The following is a 26,496-nucleotide window of genomic DNA, read 5'->3' as shown; positions in this document are numbered from 1 at the left end:
CTGGCCCCTACATCACGACATCCCCTGAATGCCCATCTGCTAGCCTGCTAGCCACTAGCTGTCTAGACCATATTGGCTGAATAGATCCATCGGCCAATTTCTTGGGCCACTATACCTATTTTGCCTATTGAACTTGGACGCCTCTGCTACTCGGAAGCCTACTAATCCATCACGACTGGTCTATCGACTTCAGGCGAAAACAGACTTTCCTCCATCGAGACGTCCCACTAACACCATTCTGATAGCTTGCTAGCCCCGGCCTGCTAGCTGTCTGAATCACTGTGTCTCCAGCCAGCCCAACCACTCACTGGACCCCTATTATCACCCGGCAACGCATGCCTTTCCCTAATATCAATATGCCTTGTCCATTACTGTCCTGGTAGAGCCTCTAGCCCAGCTCAATATGCCTTAACCAACCATTTAGTTCCACCTCCCACATATGCGGTGACATAACCTGGTTTAAACGTCTCTAGAGACAATATCTCTCTCATCATTACTCAATGCCTAGGTTTACCTCCAATGTACTCACATCCTACCATACCTTTGTCTGTACATTATGCCTGTAATCTATTCTTCCACGCCCAGAAACCTGTTCCTTTAACTATCTGTTCCGAACATACTAGTCGACCAGTTCTGATAGCCTTTAGCAATACCCTTATCCTACTCCTCCTCTGTTCCTCTGGTGATGTAGAGGTTAATCCAAGCCCTGCAGTGCCTAGCTCCACTCCTACCCCCAAGGTGTTCCCATTTGTTGACTTCTGTAACCGTAAAAGCCTTGGTTTTATGCATGTTAACATTAGAAGCCTCCTCCCTAAGTTTGTTTTATTGACTGTTTTAGCACACTGCCAACCCGGATGTCCTAGCCGTGTCTGAATCCTGGCTTAGGAAGACCACCAAAAACCCTGAAATTTACATCCCTAACTATAACATTTTCCGACAAGATAGAACTGCCAAAGGGGCGGTGTTATAATCTACTGCAGAGAGCCTGCAGAGTTCTGTCTTACTATGCAGGTCTGTCTAATTTGAGCCTTTTAAAACTCCACCTTTCCAGAAACAAGTCTCTCACCGTTGCCACTTGCTACAGATCACCCTCTATCCCCAGCTGTGCCCTGGACCATATGTGAATGGATTGCCCACCATCTATCTTCAGAGCTTGTGCTGCTAGGTGACCTAAACTGGGACATGCTTAACTCCCAGCCATCCTACAATCTAAGCTTGATGCCCTCAATCTCACACAAAGTATCAATGAACCCACCAGGTACAACCCCAAATCCCTAAACAGGACACCCTCATAGATATCATCCTAACCAACTTGCCCTCGAAATACACCTCTACTGTTTTCAACCATGATCCCAGTGATCACAGCCTCATTGCCTGCATCTATAATGGGTCTGCGGTCATGTGACCACCCCTCATCACTGTCAAATGCTCCCTAAACCACTTCGGCGAGCAGGCCTTTCTAATCGATCTGGCCCGGGTATCCTGGAAGGATATTGACTTCATCCCATCAGTAGAGGATGCCTGGTTATTCTTTAAAAGTACCTTCCTTGCCATCTTAAACAAGCATGCCCCATTCAAAACATTTAGAACCAGGAACTGATATAGCCCTTGGTTCATCCTGTGGCATTCTGCATTAGCATCGAATAGCCCCAGTGATATGCAACTTTTCAGGGAAGTTAGAAACCAATATACACAGGCAGTTAGGAAAGCTAAGGCTAGCTTTTTCAAGCAAAAATTTGCATCCTGTAGCACAAACTCAAAAACGTTCTGGGACACTGTAATGTCCATGGAGAATAAGAGCACCTCCTCCCAGCTGCCCACTGCAGTGAGGCTAGGTAACTCTGTCACCACCGATAAATCCACTATAATTGACCATTTCAATAAGCATTTTTCTAAGGCTGGCCATGCTCTCCACCTTGCTACCCCTACCCCGATCAACCGCCCTCCACCCCCCATAGCAACTCGCCCAAGCCTCCCCATTTTTCCTTCACCCAAATCCAGATAGCTGAAATTTTGAAAGAGCTGCAAAATCTGGACCTCTACAAATCACCCGGGCTAGACAATCTGGACCCTCTCATTCTAAAATAATCAGCCGAAATTGTTGCAACCCCTATTACTAGCCTGTTCAACCTCTCTTTCGAATCGTCTGAGATTCACAAAGATTGGAAAGCTGCCGCTGTCATCCCCCTCTTCACAGGGGGATATACTCTAGACACAAACTACTACAGACATATATCTATCCTACCCAGCCTTTCTAAAGTCTTCAAAAGCCAAGTTTAACAAAAAAAATACCGACCATTTCGAATCCTACCGTACCTTCTCCGCTATGCAATCTGGTTTCAGAGCTGGTCATGGGTGCACCTCGGCCACACTCAAGGTCCTAAATGATATCATAACCACCATCGATAAGAGACATTATCGACTCTGTCAATCACCACATTCTTATCGGCAGACTCAACAGCCTTGGTTTCTCAAATGATTGCCTCGCCTGGTTTACCAACTATTTCTCTGATAGAGTTCAGTGTGTCAAATCAGAGGGCCTGTTGTCTGGACCTCTGGCAGTCTCTATGGGGTGGCACAGGGTTCAATTCTCTGGCCGACTCTCTTCTCTGTATACATCAATGATGTCGCTCTTGCTGCTGGTGATTCTCTGATCCACCTCTACGCAGACGACACCATGATGTATACCTCTGGCCCTTCTTTGGACACTGTGTTACCTAACCTCCAGACGAGCGTCAATGCCATACAACTCTCCTTCCGTGGCCTCCAACTGCTCTTAAATGCAAGTAAAACTAAATGCATGCTCTTCAATCAATCACTGCCCGCACCTGCCTGCCCATCCAGCATCACTACTCTGGACGGTTCTGACTTAGAATATGTGGATAACTACAAATACCTAGGTGTCTGGTTAGACTGTAAACTCTCCTTCCAGACTCACATTAACATCTCTAATCCAAAATTAAATCTCTAATCGGCTTCCTATTTCGCAACAAAGCATCCTTCACTCATGCTGTCAAACATACCTTCGTAAAACTGATCATCCTACCAATCCACGACTTCGGCGATGTCATTTAGAAAATTGCCTCCAACACTCTACTCAACAAATTTGTTGCAGTCTATCACAGTGCCATACATTTTGTCACCAAAGCCCTGTATGTTACCCACCACTGCAACCTGTACGCTCTCGTTGGATGGCCCTCGCTTCATACTCGTGACCAAACCCACTGGCTCCAAGTCATCTACAAGTCTCTGCTAGGTACAGCCACGCCTTATCTCAGCTCACTGGTCACCATAGCAGCACCCACCCATAGCAAGCCCTCCAGCAGGTGTATCTCACTGGTCACTCCCAAAACCAATTCTTCCTTTGGCCTCCTTTCCTTCCAGTTCTCTGCTGCTAATGATTGGAACGAACTGCAAAAATCACTGAAGCTGGAAACTCATATCTCCCTCACTAGCTTTAAGCAGCAGCTGTCAGAGCAGCTCACAGATCAATGCACCTGTACATAGCCCTTTTGTAAATAGCCTACCCAACTACCTCATCCCCATACTGTATTTATTTATTTATTTATTTATTTATCTTGCTCCTTTGCACCCCAGTTTCTCGACTTGCACATTCATCTTCTGCACACCTACCATTCCAGTGTTTAATTGCTATATCGTAATTACTTCACCACCATGGCCTATTTATTGCCTTACCTTCCTTATCCTACATTTGCACATACTGTATATAGACTTTTTTCTACTGTATTATTGAAATGTTTCTTTGTTTATTCCATGTGTAACTCTTTGTTGATGTATGTGTCGAACTGCTTTGCTTTATCTTGGCCAGGTCGCAGTTGCAAATGAGAACTTGTTCTCAACTAGCCTACCTGGTTAAATAAAAGTGAAATAAAAATACATAAAAATAGCCTACATTAGCTCAACCGTCCCGCAGGGGACCCACGGATACTGAAGAAGTTATAACTTTAGCTAGCTATGACAATGATGATAACGGCTATCTTTTGTATAATAATGTCAAAATATTTATATCTGGAATTTGTCTTTCAGCATCAGTAGAACACGCCTGAATCTCCTCCACCAGTCATACAAGTATGGTCTAATGCCTCCCATCAAAAAGAGAGCAGTCACGGCTGTTGTAAGAACTGGACCAAGGCTGTCATGCCCTGACCTTAGAGAGCTTTTTATGTCTCCATTTTGGTTTGGTCAGGGTGTGATTTGGGTGGGCATTCTATGTTAATTTTGTCTATGTTTTGTATTACTTTGTTCTGGCCGGGTATGGTTCTCAATCAGGGACAGCTGTCTATCGTTGTCTCTGATTGGGCACTATAGTTAGGTAGCCTTTTCCCAACTGTGTTGGGTGGGTAGTTGTTTTATCTTTAGTGTTCTGCACCTGACAGGACTGTTTCAGTTTCGTTTCTCACTTTGTTATTTTGAAAAAAAGTATCTGGACACTTTCTGTTTACTTGGATTTCTTTCTAATTGTAGGCTCCTACTTTTACCACTTTTAGTCTTAATCTTTACTACATTACTCACTGTTTAGCACATGACCTCACATGTGAATCCTTAAAGAGATGGGTGGGGCTGGCTTAAGAGGGTGTAAACAATGCTGAATAGGTGTAGACAAAATAGTGAATCAGGCCTTCATGGTTGAATTGATTAAAATAAACCACTACTAAAGGACATCAATAAGAAGAAGACTTGCTTGGGCCAAGAAAAACGAACAATAGACATTCAACCAGTGGAAATCTGTCCTTTGGTCTGATTAGTCCAATTTGAGATTTTTGGTTCCAATCGCTGTGTCTTTGTGAGAGGCAGAGTAGGTGAACGGATGATCTATACGTAGAATGTATGCACACATGACTGTAAGTCGCTTTGGATAAAAGCGTCTGCTAAATGGCATATATTATTATTATTATTATCTCCGCATGTGTGGTTCCCACTGTGATGCATGGAGGAGGAAGTGTGATGGTGTGGGGTTGCTTTGCTGGTGACAATGTTGGAGATTTATTTAGAATTCAAGGCACACTTATTCAGCATGGCTACCTCAACATTCTGCAGCGACACTCCATCCCATCTGGTTTGCGCTTAGTGGGATTAGCATTTGTTTTTCAACAGGACAATGACCCAACACACCTCCAGGCTGTGTAATGGCTATTTGGTCAAGAAGGAGAGTGATGGAGTGATGCATCAGATGACCTGGCCTCCACAATTGCCAGACTTCAACCCAATTGAGATGGTTTGGGATGAGTTGGACCGCAGAGTGCAGGAAAAGCAGCCAACAAGTGCTCAGCATATGTGGGAACTCCTTCAAAACTGTTAGAAAAGCATTCCAGGTGACTAAATTACGAAATTGGTTGAGAGAATGCAAAGCTGTCATCAAGTGAAAGGATGGCTACTTCGAGGAATCTCAAATATAAAACACACTTTTGGTTACTACATGATTCCATATGTGTTATTACATAGTTTTGATGTCTTCACTATGTCGGAAATAGTAAAAATAAAGAAAAACCCTTGAATGAGTAGGTATGTCCAAACTTTTGACTGGTACTGTAAATATTGACCTATTTTCCTTTTCACGGTGAAAGTGTGTTATGGGGAAGGTTTTCGCTGGTCGCTGGGAGGAGGGATGGGAGGGTGGGGGGTCTGGGGGATGATGGAAAAGGAACCCCAGTTCCTTGTGGGGGTGGGAAGGGGTGGGACACTTGGTTGGCTGGGTGGGGTTGGGGGGGTTGAGAGGTTGGGGGGTGGAGGCCCATTTATTTTTATACTGAATTTATTATTACTTAAAATGTATTTCTTATTTTAGTGTTTCTTTGGAATGGCAGCCTATGGCAACATTTGACATAAACTGAATAGATTAATTGAAAATAATATTGTACCTTTAACCCCCCCCCCCCCCAAACAAAAAAAACAAAAAAAAAAAATAAATAAAACGCTGTACCGGCAGTTACAATGCAATGCCTGAAACTCTCTTTTTATCCTGTTCATCCGTATTCTTTCTTTTTGAGTCCCAGTTTTTTACCAACGTTCCATTTTAGCCAGAGTTCTGATTTTTAGCTAGCTAGATCTGACGCTAACGCCTGGATGGTCACAGATTGGTTGGATCCTAAAATCAGTGGTGTAAAGTATTTAAGTAAAAAATACTTTACAGTACTACTGAAATATTTTTTGGGACAATCTGTACTTTACTTTACTATTCATCTTTGACAACTTTTACTTTTGCTTCACTACATTCCTAAAGAAAAAACGGTAGTTTTTACTCCATACATTTTCCCTGACAACCAACATTTTGAATGCTTAGCAGGGCAGGAAAATGGTCCAATTCACGCACTTCGCAAGAGAACATCCCTGGTCACCCCTATTGCCTCTGATCTGGCAGACTCACTAAACACAAACACTTCATTTGTAAATTATGTCTAAGGGTTAGAAAGTGCCCCTGGCTTTCAATAAATAAATAAAAAACAAGACCATGGCGGCGTATGGTTTGCTTAATATAAGGAGTTTGATACTTAAGTATATTTTAGTAATTACATTTACTTTTGATACTTAAGTATATTTAAAACCAAATACCTTCAGACTTTTACTGGGTGAATATCACTTTTACTTGAGTCATTTTCTATGAATCCTTTTGCAATTATGTTAGCACAGATGAAAACTTTTGTCCTGATTAAAGAAGCAACAAAACTGGCCTTCTTTAGACAAGTTGAGTATCAGGAGCATCTGTCACACCGTGATCTGTTACACCTGTCCTTGTGCTTATCACCTGGGTATTTAAACCTGTGTTTGCTGGCTGTCTGTGCCAGTTTGTCTTGTATGTTCCAAGTCAACTAGTGTGTTTTTCCTGTGCACGGTCCTGTTATGCGCTCTTTTGCTAGTCTTCCCAGTTTTGACCCTTGCCTGTTTTCTGGACTCTGTACCTACCTGACTATTCTGCCTGCCGTGACCTCGAGCCTGCCTGCCACACTGTACATCCTGGACTCTGAACTGGTTTTGACCTTTCGCCTGTCCATGACTTTTCTCTTGCCTACCCCTTTTGGATTATTAATAAATATCAAAGACTCAAACCATCTGACTCCCATGTCTGCATCTGGGTCTCGTCTTGTGCCCTTATAGCATCATCATTTGTGGGTTCGATTACAGGCTCAAAATGGCCAGAAACAAAACAATTCTGAAACTCGTCAGTCTATTCTTGTTCTGAGAAATTAAGTCTTCCATGCGAGAAATTGCCAAGAAACTGAAGATCTTGTACAACACTGTGTGCTACTCCCTTCACAGAACAGCGCAAACTGGCTCTAACCAGAATAGAAAGAGGAGTGGGAGGCTCTGGTGCACAACTGAGCAAAAGGACAAGCACATTAGAGTGTCTAGTTTGAGAAACAGACACCTCATAAGTTCATTGAAGAGTACCTGTCATGTTTTGTCATTGATTATCATGTCTTGTCCCTGTGCTTCCCCTTCTATTCGTTTCCCTCTGCTGGTCTTATTAGGTTCTTTCCCTCTTTCTATCCCTCTCTCTCCCCCTCCCTCTCTCACTCTCTCGCTCTCTCTTCTCTCTATCGTTCCGTTCCTGCTCCCAGCTGTTCCTATTCCCCTAATCAATCATTTAGTCTTCCCACACCTGTTCCCGATCCTTTTCCCTGATTAGAGTCCCTATTTCTCTCCTTGTTTTCCGTTCCTGCCCTGTCGGATCCTTGTCTATAATTCACCGTGCTGTGTCTATGTATTGCCCTGTCGTGTCGTGTTTCCCTCAGATGCTGCGTGGTGAGCAGGTGTCTGAGTCTGCTACGTTCAAGTGCCTTCCCGAGGCAACCTGCAGTTCTTGATCAAGTCTCCAGTCTGTTCTCGTCATTACGAGTAGTATTATGCCTTTTGTTTTGTAAAGTAACTTTACTGGATTAAAAACTCTGTTTTCGCCAAGTCGCTTTTGGGTCCTCATTCACCTGCATAACAGAAGGATCCGACCAAGGAATGGACCCAGCGACTACAGATGCTCGTAACACTGCCGTCGAGATCCAAGGAGCCATGCTCGGCAGACACGAGCAGGAATTGTCTGCTGCTCGCCATGCCGTGGAGAACCTGGCCGCTCAGGTTTCCGACCTCTCTGGACAGTTCCAGAGTCTTCGTCTCGTGCCACCTGTTACTTCCTGGCCTGCCGAGCCTCCGGAACCTAGGGTTAATAACCCACCTTGCTACTCCGGGCAGCCCACGGAGTGCCGCTCCTTTCTCACCCAGTGTGATATTGTGTTCTCTCTCCAACCCAACACATACTCTAGCGAGAGAGCTCGGGTTGCTTACGTCATTTCACTCCTTACTGGCCGGGCTCGAGAGTGGGGCACAGCTATCTGGGAGGCAAGGGCTGATTGTTCTAACAATTACCAGAACTTTAAAGAGGAGATGATTCGGGTTTTTGACCGTTCAGTTTTTGGTAGGGAGGCTTCTAGGGCCCTGGCTTCCCTATGCCAAGGTGATCGATCCATAACGGATTACTCTATAGAGTTTCGCACTCTTGCTGCCTCTAGTGACTGGAACGAGCCGGCGCTGCTCGCTCGTTTTCTGGAGGGACTCCACGCAGTGGTCAAAGATGAGATTCTCTCTCGGGAGGTTCCTTCCAGTGTGGACTCTTTGATTGCTCTCGCCATCCGCATAGAACGACGGGTAGATCTTCGTCACCAAGCTCGTGGAAGAGAGCTCGCGTCAACGGTGTTTCCCTGCTCCGCATCGCAACCATCTCCCTCCTCTGGCTCAGAGACTGAGCCCATGCAGCTGGGAGGTATTCGCATCTCGACCAAGGAGAGGGAACGGAGGATCACCAACCGCCTGTGCCTCTATTGCGGATTTGATGGACATTTTGTCAATTCATGTCCAGTAAAGGCCAGAGCTCATCAGTAAGCGGAGGGCTACTGGTGAGCGCTACTACTCAGGTCTCTTCATCTAGATCCTGTACTACTATGTCGGTCCATCTACGCTGGACCGGTTCGGGTGCTACATGCAGTGCCTTGATTGACTCTGGGGCTGAGGGTTGTTTCATGGACGAAGCATGGGCTCGGAAACATGACATTCCTTTCAGACAGTTAGACAAGCCTACGCCCATGTTTGCCTTAGATGGTAGTCATCTTCCCAGTATCAGATTTGAGACACTACCTTTAACTCTCACAGTATCTGGTAACCACAGTGAGACTATTTCTTTTTTTATTTTTCGTTCACCTTTTACACCTGTTGTTTTGGGTCATCCCTGGCTAGTATGTCATAATCCTTCTATTAATTGGTCTAGTAATTCTATCCTATCCTGGAACGTTTCTTGTCATGTGAAGTGTTTAATGTCTGCCATCCCTCCCATTTCTTCTGTCCCCACTTCTCAGGAGGAACCTGGCGATTTGACAGGAGTGCCGGAGGAATATCATGATCTGCGCACGGTCTTCAGTCGGTCCCGAGCCAACTCCCTTCCTCCTCACCGGTCGTATGATTGTAGTATTGATCTCCTTCCGGGGACCACTCCTCCTCGAGGTAGACTATACTCTCTGTCGGCTCCCGAACGTAAGGCTCTCGAGGATTATTTGTCTGTGTCTCTTGACGCCGGTACCATAGTGCCTTCTTCCTCTCCGGCCGGGGCGGGGTTCTTTTTGTTAAGAAGAAGGACGGTACTCTGCGCCCCTGCGTGGATTATCGAGGGCTGAATGACATAACGGTTAAGAATCGTTATCCGCTTCCCCTTATGTCATCAGCCTTCGAGATTCTGCAGGGAGCCAGGTGCTTTACTAAGTTGGACCTTCGTAACGCTTACCATCTCGTGCGCATCAGAGAGGGGGACGAGTGGAAAACGGCGTTTAACACTCCGTTAGGGCATTTTGAGTACCGGGTTCTGCCGTTTGGTCTCGCCAATGCGCCAGCTGTTTTTCAGGCATTAGTTAATGATGTTCTGAGAGACATGCTGAACATCTTTGTTTTTGTCTATCTTGACGATATCCTGATTTTTTCACCGTCACTCGAGATTCATGTTCAGCACGTTCGACGTGTTCTACAGCGCCTTTTAGAGAATTGTCTCTACGTAAAGGCTGAGAAGTGCTCTTTTCATGTATCCTCCGTTACTTTTCTCGGTTCCGTTATTTCCGCTGAAGGCATTCAGATGGATTCCGCTAAGGTCCAAGCTGTCAGTGATTGGCCCGTTCCAAGGTCACGTGTCGAGTTGCAGCGCTTTTTAGGTTTCGCTAATTTCTATCGGCGTTTCATTCGTAATTTCGGTCAAGTTGCTGCCCCTCTCACAGCTCTTACTTCTGTCAAGACGTGTTTTAAGTGGTCCGGTTCCGCCCAGGGAGCTTTTGATCTTCTAAAAGAACGTTTTACGTCCGCTCCTATCCTCGTTACTCCTGACGTCACTAGACAATTCATTGTCGAGGTTGACGCTTCAGAGGTAGGCGTGGGAGCCATTCTATCCCAGCGCTTCCAGTCTGACGATAAGGTTCATCCTTGCGCTTATTTTTCTCATCGCCTGTCGCCATCTGAGCGCAACTATGATGTGGGTAACCGTGAACTGCTCGCCATCCGCTTAGCCCTAGGCGAATGGCGACAGTGGTTGGAGGGGGCGACCGTTCCTTTTGTCGTTTGGACAGACCATAAGAACCTTGAGTACATCCGTTCTGCCAAACGACTTAATGCCCGTCAAGCTCGTTGGGCGTTGTTTTTCGCTCGTTTCGAGTTTGTGATTTCTTACCGTCCGGGTAGCAAGAACACCAAGCCTGATGCCTTATCCCGTCTGTTTAGTTCTTCTGTGGCTTCTACTAATCCCGAGGGGATTCTTCCTTATGGGTGTGTTGTCGGGTTGACAGTCTGGGGAATTGAAAGACAGGTTAAGCAAGCACTCACGCACACTGCGTCGCCGCGCGCTTGTCCTAGTAACCTCCTTTTCGTTCCTGTTTCCACTCGTCTGGCTGTTCTTCAGTGGGCTCACTCTGCCAAGTTAGCTGGTCATCCCGGTGTTCGAGGCACTCTTGCGTCTATTCGCCAGCGCTTTTGGTGGCCGACTCAGGAGCGTGACACGCGCCGTTTCGTGGCTGCTTGTTCGGACTGCGCGCAGACTAAGTCGGGTAACTCTCCTCCTGCCGGTCGTCTCAGACCGCTCCCCATTCCTTCTCGACCATGGTCTCACATCGCCCTAGACTTCATTACAGGTCTGCCTTTGTCTGCGGGGAAGACTGTGATTCTTATGGTTGTCGATAGGTTCTCTAAGGCGGCACATTTCATTCCCCTCGCTAAACTTCCTTCCGCTAAGGAGACGGCACAAATCATCATCGAGAATGTGTTCAGAATTCATGGCCTCCCGTTAGACGCCGTTTCAGACAGAGCCCCGCAATTCACGTCACAGTTTTGGAGGGAGTTCTGTCGTTTGATTGGTGCGTCCGTCAGTCTCTCTTCCGGGTTTCATCCCCAGTCTAACGGTCAAGCAGAGAGGGCCAATCAGACGATTGGTCGCATTCTACGCAGCCTTTCTTTCAGAAACCCTGCGTCTTGGGCAGAACAGCTCCCCTGGGCAGAATACGCTCACAACTCGCTTCCTTCGTCTGCTACCGGGTTATCTCCGTTTCAGAGTAGTCTGGGTTACCAGCCTCCTCTGTTCTCATCCCAGCTTGCCGAGTCCAGCGTTCCCTCCGCTCAAGCGTTTGTCCAACGTTGTGAGCGCACCTGGAGGAGGGTGAGGTCTGCACTTTGCCGTTACAGGGCACAGACTGTGAGAGCCGCCAATAAACGCAGGATTAAGAGTCCAAGGTATTGTTGCGGCCAGAGAGTGTGGCTTTCCACTCGCAACCTTCCTCTTACGACAGCTTCTTGTAAGTTGACTCCGCGGTTCATTGGTCCGTTCCGTGTCTCCCAGGTCGTCAATCCTGTCGCTGTGCGACTGCTTCTTCCGCGACATCTTCGTCGCGTCCATCCTGTCTTCCACGTCTCCTGTGTCAAGCCCTTTCTTCGCACCCCGTTCGTCTTCCCTCCCCCTCCCGTCCTTGTCGAGAGCGCACCTATTTACAAGGTACGTAAGATCATGGACATGCGTTCTCGGGACGGGGTCACCAATACTTAGTGGATTGGGAGGGTTACGGTCCTGAGGAGAGGAGTTGGGTTCCGTCTCGGGACGTGCTGGACCGTTCGCTTATTGATGATTTCCTCCGTTGCCGCCAGGGTTCCTCCTCGAGTGCGCCAGGAGGCGCTCGGTGAGTGGGGGGTACTGTCATGTTTTGTCATTGATTATCATGTCTTGTCCCTGTGCTTCCCCTTCTATTCGTTTCCCTCTGCTGGTCTTATTAGGTTCTTTCCCTCTTTCTATCCCTCTCTCTCCCCCTCCCTCTCTCACTCTCTCGCTCTCTCTTCTCTCTATCGTTCCGTTCCTGCTCCCAGCTGTTCCTATTCCCCTAATCAATCATTTAGTCTTCCCACACCTGTTCCCGATCCTTTTCCCTGATTAGAGTCCCTATTTCTCTCCTTGTTTTCCGTTCCTGCCCTGTCGGATCCTTATCTATTGTTCACCGTGCTGTGTCTATGTATTGCCCTGTCGTGTCGTGTTTCCCTCAGATGCTGCGTGGTGAGCAGGTGTCTGAGTCTGCTAGGTTCAAGTGCCTTCCCGAGGCAACCTGCAGTTCTTGATCAAGTCTCCAGTCTGTTCTCGTCATTACGAGTAGTATTATGCCTTTTGTTTGTATAGTAACTTTACTGGATTAAAAACTCTGTTTTCGCCAAGTCGCTTTTGGGTCCTCATTCACCTGCATAACAGTACCTGCAAAGAGTACCCTGTACAAACTTTTTCCACCACTGCCTAAAATGCTTTATGCGAATCCATGGCAATGGACAAATGTGCCAGTGAGGGAGTTATTTTATGCTGGCCTAGGATGAACCGGGCAAAGACCAGTCACGACATTGTGCGAAAGCGAGGAGGGAGGAGCACCCTTTTAACCCAAACATTAATCTGCGCAGTTCTGTCATTTCATCAACAAGGCAGCATGAATCATCATCCAGAAACATACATATCTTTTCCATAAAATAAATGTTAGAATTGTTCAAACTAGTTTTCATTGGGAAGGCAGATACAAAAACACAGAATCCTACTAATTACAACACATGCTTAACAACATCACTTTTGTTTTAAGCAGATTTCACCGTCAGACAGAGCGGGGCTCACGCCAGGAGGCAGCCTGGTTCCAAATCAAGATTGATCGAACACCCTCAATGATATGGGTGGTAATATACATATAAATCAATGCCAAAATACCTATTTTCTAAACTTAATATGGTAATCAACAACAAAAATAATAGAATTGTATTCTGCTTATTTGTTCAATGATATGACAAATGTTCCTGTGGGCCCCTCTCATTGAAACTCCACCCCTGTGTGTGTATTTGTCCATAAGAGAGAGAGGGAGGTCCTCAGTCCTCTCCTCCATTATCAGTCAGTGTGTAATAGTGCTGGTGGACATGTGTTCACAGCAGATAACAGGGAACTGGCTGAGGAGGAAAGTCTGACAGACAACCCTAACAGACTGGCACTGATGTTCCAGTACTGATCAGTCTGTCAGGAGAGAGAGGCCCACCAAGATACGTGGGAGGTGCTGGTCTGGGAAGACGTCTCGGAGATGAGCTAGACTTATTTGGGCTACTCTGCCATGGTAGTACGATGCATTAAAACAAATTGGGGTCATAACATTTACATAGAAGTAAACGGATATGTGACATTGCCTCCTGTCCATATGTTCCTACACTACTGCATGCAGATACATAGAACATTCTTAAAAGATTATACAATTACGTATTGAGTGGTAAAGGTCCTGAGTAGTCATTCTGATTTCAATGTAAAATAGCCTTTTGGTTGACTAAAATATCACTCATTAATATTTGTTTTGGATAGAAATGCTGAACATTTTAAAATAAGTTATTTTCTCTCAAATCTAACTACCAGGAAGTTTGAACAGATGGGCTGAGCGGGCGGGGAACTTATATTCATGAGCGCTCTTGACTGGCAGCTCTTTAAAATCCTATGTCAAGAAACTTGGATGCAGTGAACAGTGAAATCATCTCAAACAAATTTGGTGATACACAAAGCAACTCAAACAACATTGAAACTGCATCAGTGACGTACATTTTTCCATACATCGTCCGTTTGGCGTGTCTCTAGTGATGCGGTTCACTGCAGTACTGACATGACAACTGCATCAGAGTTTTGAACCACCCTTCTCCCCCTTTTGTTAAATTGGGTAAGAGAATATCATTGTCACCATTGTTATATTAAATTTAGAGTTAGGGTGATGTCTCCGTATCTCCTTAATAATCCCGCCTCCTGAATCCAAGTGTTTGACATTGGGAAGGGGACCGGTAACTTTATGATCAACCTTCATCAATGTAGAAGCAACACTCTGTTTCATACTTTGATCTGATTTCATCCAAATATCATCCAGTTTCATGAAAAATATGTTTTTTTACTGTTCCTGACATTTAAATACACTATATATACAAACATATGTAGACACCCCTTCAAATTAGTGGATTTGGCTATTTCAGCCACACCCGTTGCTGACAGGTATGAAAGGTATGAAATAGAGCACACAGCCATGCAATCTCCATAGACAAACATTGGCAGTAGAATGGCTTGATTGAAGAGCTCAGTTACTTTCAACGTGACATCGTCATTGGATAACACCTTTCCAATACGTTTCTGCCCTGCTAGAGCTGCCCTGGTCAACTGTAAGTGCTGTTATTGTGAAGTGGAAATGTCTAGAATCAACTGCTCAGCTGCAAACTGGTAGGTCACACAAGCTCACAGAATTGGACCGCAGAGTGATGAAGCGCATAGCTCTTTAAACTCGTCTGTTCCTGGTTGCAACACTCACTACTGAGTTCCAAACGGACTCTGGAAGCAACGTCAGTACAATAACTATTCGTCTGGAGAGTCATGAAATGGGTTTCCATGGCTGAGCAGCCGCACACAAGCCTAAGATCACCAAGCATGACAATGCCCCTGTGCACAAAGCGAGGTCCATACAGAAAGGTTTGTCGAGATCGGTATGGAGGAACTTGACTGGCGTGCACAGAGCCCTAACAACAAAACCATTGAGCACCTTTGAGATGATTTGGAACGCCGACTGAGAGCCAGGCCTAATCGCCCAACATCAGTGTCCGACCTCTCTAATGCTCTTGTGGCTGAGTAGAAGCAAGTCCCCGAAGCAATGTTCTAGTGCAAAGCCTTCCCAGAAGAGTGGAGGCTGTTATTGCAGCAAAAGGGGGGCCAACTTCATATTAACACCCATGATTTTGGAATGAGTTGTTTGACAAGCAGGTGTCCACATACCTTTGGTCATGTGTGCGTTCGTTCGTTCACCAAGTGAGGTGAGGTCCTAAACATATTTGTTTAGGGTGAAGTCCTTAGGACCGAAAATGGATGAATACAGTCATGGTAACTCCACAATTTACTCAAAAGGCACTCTGGGAAATATTTGAATAAGGCTTTACACTAAGCAGTGTGCTAATTTAACACTGTTCAGGTGTCTATATAGGTTCACAGACTCAAGTGTTGATTTAACACTGTCAGACCCGATAATTTGCTGTGTACCACTAATGTATAAACCATAAATACAGAAAGGCACACACATTCTGATCACTCAGTCAAATGATTGTCCTGAAAAGGATTGAGAACTGATTCTGTGCCAGGTGAATCATTGCATTATTCCTCTCAATGCAATGCAGTGGAAATTGGTCAGATTTGTATCGAGAGCTGACTAAACTGGAATAACAGAGGCTTTGTTTGCTATGAATTATATTTCTATTTGGAAGGTTGACTCAATTCTGACACTGTGCCCACAGGCTAATGCATGCTACAATGAATAATAACCATCTAAATGTTAATCCTTGGATGCAAGTGTCAGGATGCGAGAAAGTCATTTAAAACGAATAAAAGAACATGCACAGCTCTTTAAACAGCAGTGTTTTTAAACAAACAAACTTTCTGTTTCATTACATGCTGTTTATTAGTGAAGGGCTGTTGCGTATTGAAGATATTATAAAACAATACAGGACAATTATTTATTGTCATGGTGTCTAAATTATTTCTAAAGACATTTAAAGCAACCATAGCTTCCAAAGAATATGAGAAACATTAGGCTTACGAGGTTCCAATGTGGTTCCAAAGTGTTGATTGAAAGAAGTTTGAAAAGCCCTTTCACCGTATTGGCTTCATTCTGTATTGACACAGATGATTCTTCTACATAAGAATCTCATTTGTCCGCTTGGATGGGTGCTACTACAGTAAATTACACTTCTTGCGTTTTATAAAGACGGTTTTCATGGTTTTGTGCAATGCTAGATCGGCATCATGGGCCATGTTCGCCAGAGGTTAAACTATTTTTGAATGATAAAGCACCTGATCATTGACCGAAGTATATGGATTGTACTCTGTCTAGAACTGTATCAATCTGGTGTGTAATGGACCTGGACTTCCAGAGGGTCCCTGTTCCCCCACAGTCATTTGGCGAAGAAGTCGAATGGTGACACTTAAACCTAATAGATCACCTCCTATGAAGATACATTCTAATTTGTTATGGTATTGCTACATGGATAGCTATTTTCCCCATATGTGTGATTTGGACTGCTTCGTGTCGTCTGTCTTCCTCTCTACCCCTCTTTCTTTTGTTCACTCTTTTTCACACTCTCTTGCATCTCTCGCACTCCTCCATGCCTCCCTGACTCTCTCATATTTCTCTCTTTCCCACACCACGCACACATGTATACACACACCCGCATAGGCAAAAGCATACGTAAACACACATACACACACCTGGCTCATAGCAGGATTGGCTTCCTGGCCATGAACGTACGCTGTAGTAATGAGATTACTGAGCAAGTTCAGGAAGAGTACAGAAGGCTTAACAGCTCAGATGAGAAGGGGAGAATACAGTATATGCTCTACTTACACTGATACAATAATATTGTAATAGACACTATATATTCCTTTCAGTGATTGTTGTAACATAATTCAACTTGTACAAGCAATAAGTACTCTTCTTGCTTGTACAAGAAGTATTGCTAAAATACACTATATATACAAAGGTATGTGGACACCCCTTTGAATTAGCGGAGGCTGTTAGAGCAGCAAAGGGGGGACCAAGTCCATATTCATGGCCATTTTGGAATGAGATGTTCGACAAGCAGGTGTCCACATACTCTTGGTCATGTAGTGTATTTATACAAAAGGGGGGAAACACAGTATGTTGTACAATAAATGCAAAGAAAGGATCTAGTCCCTGAGCAAGAAAGAAAGAAATGGTTTGGGAAGTTTTGAAATGGACCTGGAGCAATCACAAATGTTTATACTTTGGGCTTCTTTCTCAGTTTGTTAACGCCCTACAACCTTGGTAGATAACGCACAAATGTTTTTCTTTTTCGGTACTTTAAAACAATGGATGCAACGAGAATGATAGTTAAAAATCATTACAATATCATCTGGAGTCATACATTGCATATGGGAACAGATTATTAAGAGAGAACAAATTATATTTGAGAACCAAATGGCAACTCCATTACCAAGCACTGTTAGAACAAAAGGTCATGGTGAGAAATGTTTCACATGAAACACTAAGGAGTACAGCCGGTACCAAGAGAGAGAGTACAGGGTTCAGAACCAGGTCACCGTCAGACAGATTAATTAGCAGAGATATGAATAATTAATTCCTTCAGGAAAAGGGGTGATAGGGCATGCTAAAAAGGAGAGGCGTGAGGTGTGTTTGGTAATGAGAGAATGTGTTGCCTTCAATATTCATCTTACTAGAGTCTGTCTATTTTGTCAGTCCCTGCTAATCCCTCGGTATGTTTCTTTATTTATGTGCTCTTACTACTACAGACCACAGAGACACTACTACACATCAACATTTCAACGCATATCCTCAGGCCATATTCAAGCATACTCAAAAAAGAGACATTCTATCAGTGGGGAGTAGTTCAGACCCCTGTGTTCATGATCTGTTGATGAATTTCAACAGTACAGACTCTCAATCCGGATATGTCAGTGGTTTTATACATCCTATTACAGTGTTCAGTATGTGCTTGTAGTGAATTGATCATTTATTTGATTTAACTAGGCATGTCAGTTAAGAAATTATTATTATTTACAATGATGACCTACCAGAGAACAGTGGGTTAACTGCCATGTTCAGGGGAAGAATAATAGATTTTTACCTTATCAACTCGGGGATTTGATCCAGCAAATTTCGGTTACTGGCCTAATACTAACCACTAGGCTACCTGATTTTATGCTAACAACCAAGCTATGAATGCCAGTCTGAATAAGTCATTTACATCAGGCCATTGTGCTATTTCCAACATGTTTTTTTTTTACAGTTTACTATAGAATACTACAGAAGTTACTATGGTATTCTGAAGTAAACTGTAGAATACTATACTACACTCTGTAGTATCCCTATAACATGTGTAGTACTTACTATAGAATGTTGTAATATACTGTAAAATACTATATTAAATACTACAGTATTATCAATCCAAAACAACACTAGTAAATATTACAGAAATGTATGCAAAAACACTACACTTTTTAAAAACTTTAGTAAATACTATAGTATTGAATTTACATATACCCTGCCCATTCCCCTCCCCCATTTTCCAATTTCTGCCACACATCAGTCAGAAACCTACATTCCACGTATAGACCATATTTTGTGTTCATTGTAACTTAGAAATAAAAAGTCCTGAAATATCAATTCATACCCACATACCTACAGAATCTGTTAACCTGTCTGTTATGGAAAAAGCTAATAAAATAAAAATGCTGTCTTGTAAATCCTAGTGATGGGGAAATTAAGCTTCTTTAAGCATTGACCATTTCCAGACAATTTGCAACGGTTTTCTAAGTGTGAAGGAGAGTCGGAACAAAATGCAGCGTGTATATTGCGATCCATGTTTAATGAACAAACGTAACACGAATCTAAATACAAAACCTACAAAAACAATAAACGTAATGAAAACCAAAACAGCCTAATACTGGTGCACATACACACAGAACAAGGAACAAAGACACTAAGGACAATCACCCATGACAAACTCAAAGAATATGGCTGTCTAAATATGGTTCCCAATCAGAGACAACGATAAACACCTGCCTCTGATTGAGAACCACTTCAGACAGCCATAGACTTAACCAGAACACCCCACTAGCTACAATCCCAATACATACACAAACCCATGCCACACCCTGGCCTGACCAAATAAATAAAGATAAACACAAAATACTTCAACCAGGGCATGACAGAACCCCCCCCCCCTAAGGTGCGGACTCCCGAACGCACCTCAAAACAATAGGGAGGGTCCGGGTGGGCGTCTGTCCATGGTGGCGGCTCCGGCGCGGGACGTGGACCCCACTCAATCAATGTCTTAGTCCCCTCTCCTCGCGTCCTTGGATAGTCCACCCTTGCTGTCGACCATGGCCTAGTAGTCCTCACCCAGAACCCCACTGGACTGAGGAGCAGATCGGGACTGAGGGGCAGCTCGGGACTAAGGCAGCTCGGGACTGAGGGGAAGCTCGGGAGTGAGAGGAAGCTCGGGAGTGAGAGGAAGCTCGGGAGTGAGAGGAAGCTCGGGAGTGAGAGGAAGCTCGGGAGTGAGAGGAAGCTCGGGAGTGAGAGGAAGCCCAGGAGTGAGAGGAAGCTCAGGAGTGAGAGGAAGCTCAGGCAGGTTGATGGATCTACCAGATCCTGGCTGGCTGGTGGTTTCGGCAGATCCTGGCTGACTGGCGGATCCTGGCTGACTGGCGGATCCTGGCCGACTGGCAGTTCTGGCAGATCCCGGCTGACTGGCAGATCTGGAAGAGTCTGGTTGACTGGCAGATCTGGAAGAGTCTGGCTGACTGGCAGATCTGGAAGATTCTGGCTGACTGGCAGATCTAGAAGAGTCTGGCTGACTGGCAGATCGCACCACTGCATAACACGGTGCCTGCCCGGTCTCTCTAGACCCCCGGTAAGCACAGGGAGTTTGCGCAGGTCTCCTACCTGGCGTAGCCCTACTCCCTGTGAGCCACCCCCCCCCTCCCAATACATTTTTGGGGCTGCCTCTCGGGCCTCCGTCTGCGCCGCCGTGCTTGCTTCGCCAACCTCATTCTCCTGTAACCTTCCGCGCACTGCTCCATCGAATCCCAGGCGGGCTCCGGGCACTCTCCCTGGGTGCTTGGTCCGTTTGTGGTGCTTGATTCTGTAATGGTTTTCTAGGTGTGAAGGAGAGTCGGACGCCCACGAATCTAAATACCCACCTGTCTATCTTGGTCCAAGCTGATGGTTCCATGCAGACTGAAGAGAGACTCCCACTAGCTACAATCCCAATACATACACACCACATACACAAACCCATGCCACACCCTGGCCTGACCAAATAAATAAAGATAAACACAAAATACTTCGACCAGGGCGTGACACAATTGTGTCGAAAATAGCTTCATTACACACATATTTTGAAAATCTGAGATGACAGGGTGATTAACAAAAGGCTATGCTGTGTCTCAATATATTTAATTTGTGATTTTCATGAATGAGGTAGATTTTTTAGGGATATTTTTGTCCGTTGCGTTATGCTAATTAGTTTCAGGCGATGATTACGCTCCCGGATCCGGGATGGGTAGTATCAAGAGGTTGGGAACAAGGTGACCACCTTAACTCTCATTTTAATACACCAATGATAACATCGGAGAAGGTGTGTTTGCAGAGGGGATTGGTTTAGATCGCTAGATAGCTACCCTACTTGGTGCCAAAATTTGACGGTAGGATGCCAGTAAATATAATTTGAAGTTACCCTATTCATCTATTGCAAAGATACTGTACTTATATGTTTCCCCTTTCATCTGTGTCTGATGTTTGCTAGTTACTGGTTAGCTAGGTCTTCTGCCAGCATGGAACAAAAGGGTCGGGAAGGGTCATTCAAAACTCTGATGCAGTTGTCAACACATCCATCAGTGCTGCTATGAACTGCATCACAAGTGACATGCAAAATGGAAACAACATTTTTTTTCTAAAAAAAAAAAAAAAAATGTGTATCCTTGATGGAATTTCAACGTTGTTTTAGTTGCTTTGTGCATCACCAAATTTGTACTGATGGGGAAAGGTTCCTGGAGCATTGAACATTTATAACCACTTGTGTCAAAAATGGGTTTGTTAATTGAGGCTTTAAATCAACACATTTTACACTAGTGGCACCAGCCAAATTACTATAGATGACATCACACACGCCAGAGAACACGCGCAGGGTAGCCATTTTGTCTCACACTGAAAGCAATACCAAATCAACCAAGCGGTTATTCGACAACCCGAAGCTTCGGACGTCATTGATTACGTGATTCTGACAAAGTGATACAAGCATCGGCACACTGCTTCAAAGTAAACTTCTTAGCGAATTTGATGCATGCCTCAGAGTTCCGGTATCAAACGTAACATCGCTACAAATTTGCTTGAGATTATTTCATTGCAACACAGCTCACTGCATCCAATTTGCTTGACATAGGTGCCTCAAAGAGCTGTCTGTCAAGGCGAGATCATGAAGATCATGAAAAGAAAGGCTGAGTGAGCGTGGAGCTTATAGTTAGCTATGAGAGAAAAAGTCATTTTCAGAATGACTGTTCAGGACCTTTCACTGTAAATACTACAGTATATTACAGTTACTACAGTACTACTACAATATTCACTGTAGTGCTTTTGCGGACTAAACTCCGCAGATAATCCCTCAAAAACACTACAGTGAATACTAGTACTTATACCATGGTATACTATAGTATTTTTTTCATGTGGAGAGATTCACCGGGTGGTTCTATGACTTCTGTGGGAGGTGAGGTGTGTGGAGATGAGATGTACTTTATGTGTCTATCCATCATATATCTGTATCCTCACCCTGATGTATGCCTTCAGCTGCTTGCTGAAAACCCACTGACTCAGATAGCTAATCAAGAGAACTATGTAAGGTCAATACAGCTAGAAAATGTATGTAGCAAATTTAGTGAGTGATCGTGAGAAAGAGCTGAACCAGAGATCCTGCACCAGGGACTCTGCACTTACGAGCACATACATCGTGCCAATAGTGTCCAACAAAATCTTGGAAACTGCCTCCCTCCAGGACCAAGAGATCCACTGCTACAACAGAACCACTGAAACTGGACTCTTGGGTATAGGCTGAAAGATTATTGCAGCATTGTCTGCAGAGTTGGTGCTGCCTTATTGTGCATATAACTGAATAGAAGCAAGAGCTAATTCTATAATCCTGATTAGACAAACCTTGTAAGCATAACTTTCAAAATAAATATATATTTAACAAGAAAGGACACTATCGGGGGAGATGCCTTTGTTGGCAGTAAAATAAGAATACCATCCATTTTTATGAGTAAGATATTAACAAAGAGGTTTAAAGGCAAGAGTTCTATGTCAGACTTTTCCAGAAAGTGAAACTTGACCAGAAAGCTGCAGTCTGCCTGATTTTTAACCTCCCCAACTTCTCCCATGTCACCCAGCTCCTCCGTAAATATCCACTGGCTTCCTGTCAAAGCTTGCATCCACTACAAAACCATAGTGCTTGCCTATGGAGCAGCAAGAGGAAGTGCCCCTCCCTACCTTCAGGCTATGCTCAAACCCTACACCCCAACTCGAGCACTCCGTTCTGCCACCTCTATGCCATCCCACCCCTATTGGAGGGCAGCTACTGCTCAGCCAAGTCCAAGGTCTTCTCTGTCCTGGAACCCCAATGTTAGAACCAGCTTCCCCCTGAACATACAGTAGGACATCAGAGTCCCTGCCTATCTTCCGAAAGCACCTGAAACCCAACCTCTCAAAGAGTATCTTAAATAATCCCTCTCCTCACCTTGACACCCTTCTATCTCTGACTTTACTACATTATTGAATAAAAGTGCATTTACTGTACCTCTGATATGTGGTTATCCCACCTAGCTATCTTAAGATGAATGCACTAACTGTAAGTCGCTCTGGAGTGTCTGCTAAGTGACTAAAATGCAAATGTAACATATATTATACTAAGTAATGCACATGAACAAAGGATACTACAGTGTGTAGTATAATACAGTCTACTACAGAATTCTATAATATGTACTCCAGTATTCTATAGTAAACGCTAGTATTTTTTATGTGGGAGGGGACCTCTACCTTCATCAAACTGCAGTGAAAATGATTGCAGAATCACAGAATATTGGCCCTTAGTTTTTCCATGTCAGATTACATTTGGAGATAAGGCTTGGGAGGATAAATAATTCATAAATGACCACATTAAATAACATCTCTTATGTCACAGAGAATGTGTATAGACTATACTCAAAACACATTTTTTTCCATCTGACACATCCCTGGGTACAGCACGCTGCATATGCAGATGTGCCAAAGCAACCCTCTAACAAACCCAGGACCTGCATTTTTATGACAGTCACACAGAGTTAACGGCATCTGAAAAGAGCTAAACAGGAAAGGGGATGAGAGCTAATAAGGGTCAGATATTAAACAATACAAAGGATTGAACAACTTCCAGCTAGCATCAACACCTTTGACTTCGTTCCACATGGCGAGTGTGTTTCATTTGGTGATCTCATGAAGTACAGGAAACACACATAACGGTATCTCTTACAGTGTACATTTCCCAGCTGTCAGATTCACATTTAAATATTGTGAAAAATATTTGATTAAACAATAAACTGTTTGAGAAAAGATGTAATGAGATATTAGCCTTCTAAATGAGAGTATGGATTTTCATATAAAGATGAACTTGTCAGTGGCCACACCCCCGTGAGCCCAGACATCACATTAGGCATCATGGACCTCACTTTTCTACTCTTACATATAAAACCCACTCCTGATGAAATTCACTTCAGACTAAACAAAACCCAGCGTGAGCTGAGATTGCAAATAGTTGAATTTCTGAGACCAACACATGCCGGGTGACGCTGGTGTGTGAAGTGGTGTAAACTACAACTCTACCAAAGGACAATACTATTTCACGCGGAGTATTGGCTACATGGATGGAAATGGTTCAACTCTGAGACTATCCATCCTTACAGAATAAGATAAAATCTTAGACACAAATTACTAGTCTGCAGCTAGAAATGACGTAAATCAAGGACTAGAATACAGACAACCCACGAAACATCTATCTATGAGAACGTTTCTGGATGATGCTCTGAAGTATTCGTTCTAACCCTGTAATACTTTGTGACTTCCATGAAAGTTAACCAGAGAGACTCTGTCGACTCTCTCCAGCAGACGGACCGAATTCCAACAGAGTAGACAACAACGACACGCGGCTATAAATTGCAATTCCTATTCGAATGAGTGGCTTTTCATGGGCCAAGGATTAGCATTTCAATTAATATAATTATAGACAGTGTGTAATGAATCCATGTTGTCTTTCCCAGTCTTTCTCAGTCCACACCCCCTTTCCTTTGTCTAACCAAACTAGGCACTAGGCAGGTAGCCTAGTGGTTAGAGCATTGGACTAGTAACCGAAAGGTTGCAAGTTTGAATCCCTGAGCTGACAAGGTACAAATCTGTCGTTCTGCCCTTGAACAAGGCAGTTAACCCACTGCTGAAAATAAGATTTTGCACGCCCAATTTCAGTTTTTGATTTATTAAAAAAGTTTGAAATATCCAATAAATGTCGTTCCACTTCATGATTGTGTCCCACTTGTTGTTGATTCTTCACAAAAAAATACAGTTTTATATCTTTATGTTTGAAGCCTGAAATGTGGCAAAAGGTCGCAAAGTTCAAGGGGGCCGAATACTTTCGCAAGGCACTGTATAACAATCAATATAATAGAATAGAATAAGGTTACAGGTTAACCAAGAACAAGATAGTTCTGGGAATCACACTCATAGGAGTCACGTCAACATGTCAAAGTGACTAGCTAGCAGATCCTTAAATGTCTTATTCAAATATATTTATAAAGCCCTTTTTACATCAGCAAATGTCACAAATTGCTTATACAGAAAACCAACCTAAAACCCCAATGAGCAAGCAATGCAGACGTAGAAGCCTGGTGGTTAGGAAAAACTCCCTAGAAAGGCAGGAACCTAGGAAGAAACAGAGAGGGACCAGGTTCTGACAGGTGACCAATCCTCTTCTAGTTGTGCTGGTGGAGAATATACAAATACATGTACATTAAGGCTAGATAGTTCTTCAAGATGTTCAGACGTTCATAGATGACCAGCAGGGTAAAATAATAAACACAGTGGTTACAGAGGGTGCACCAGGTCAAGAGAGGGTTTAAAAAGCAGGTCTGGGATAAGGTAGCACGTCCGATGAACAGGTCAAGGTTCCATAGCCGCAGGCAGAACATCAGAAACTGGATCAGCAGCACAACCAAGTGGACTGGGGATGGAGACAGCCGTCTCCCACCCCCTCTAATGCAACTTGCCCCGATCCTCTTTTTAAATAACAAAAAATATATATAAATAAAGGAGTCATCAGGCCAGGTAGTTCTGAAGCATGGTTCTAGGACTCAGTTCCTCCAGTTGGGAGAGAGAGATGGGAGAATTATAGGGAGAATACTTAAGATCACACAGGACACCAGATAAGACAGAAGAATTACACCGATGATACCCCCGGACAGGGCCAATCAGGAAGGATATAACTTCACCCACTTTTCCAATGCGCAGCCCCCCTACCACCAGAGGGATATCAACAGACCACCATCTACCCTGAGACAAGGAAGAATATAGCCAACGAAGATCTCCCCTACAATACGAGCCCGAGGGGGCGCAAGACCGGATAGGAAGATCAAGTCAGTAACTCAACCCACACAAGTTGAGTATAGCAAAAAAAGCTTGGCAAGACATGATGCACCCTTTCTATGGTGTACAGAAGGACCAAATTGGAGAGATAGGTAGGAGCAAGCCTCTGTAATGTTTTGTAGGTTAGCAGTAAAACCTTGAAATCAACTTTAGCCTTATCAGGAAGCCAGTATAGAGAGGCTAGCACTGGAGTAATATGATACAATTTTGGGGTTGTAGTCAAGATTCTAGAAACCATATTCAGCACTAGCTGAAGTTTATTTAGTGCTTTATCCGGGTAGCCAAAGAGTAGAGCATTGCACTAGTCTAATCTTGAGGTGGCAAAAGTATGAATTAGCTTTTCAGCATAATCTTTAGAACAAAACGTTTTGAAATATTTTTGATATGTTCGTCAAAAGAGAGATCAGAGTCCAGAGTAACGCTGAGGTCTTTCACAGTTTTATTTGAGATGCCTGAACAACCATCGAGATTAATTGTCAGATCTGCTGATCCCTTTGTTTCTTGGGACCTAGATCTAGCATCTCTGTTTTGTCCGAATGTAAAAGTTTTTTTAAATGCTGCAATCCACTTCCTAATGTCTGAAACACAGACTTCCAGGGTAGGCAATTTTGGGGCTCCACCATTTTTCATCTAACTGTGCCATCTGCACAGCAATGAAAGTTGGCATTGTGTTTCCAAATCACATCACCAGGAGGTAGAC

Source organism: Oncorhynchus gorbuscha, linkage group LG07, assembly GCF_021184085.1.
Source record: "Oncorhynchus gorbuscha isolate QuinsamMale2020 ecotype Even-year linkage group LG07, OgorEven_v1.0, whole genome shotgun sequence".
Taxonomy (NCBI): domain Eukaryota; kingdom Metazoa; phylum Chordata; class Actinopteri; order Salmoniformes; family Salmonidae; genus Oncorhynchus; species Oncorhynchus gorbuscha.
This window is presented reverse-complemented; position numbering follows the sequence as displayed.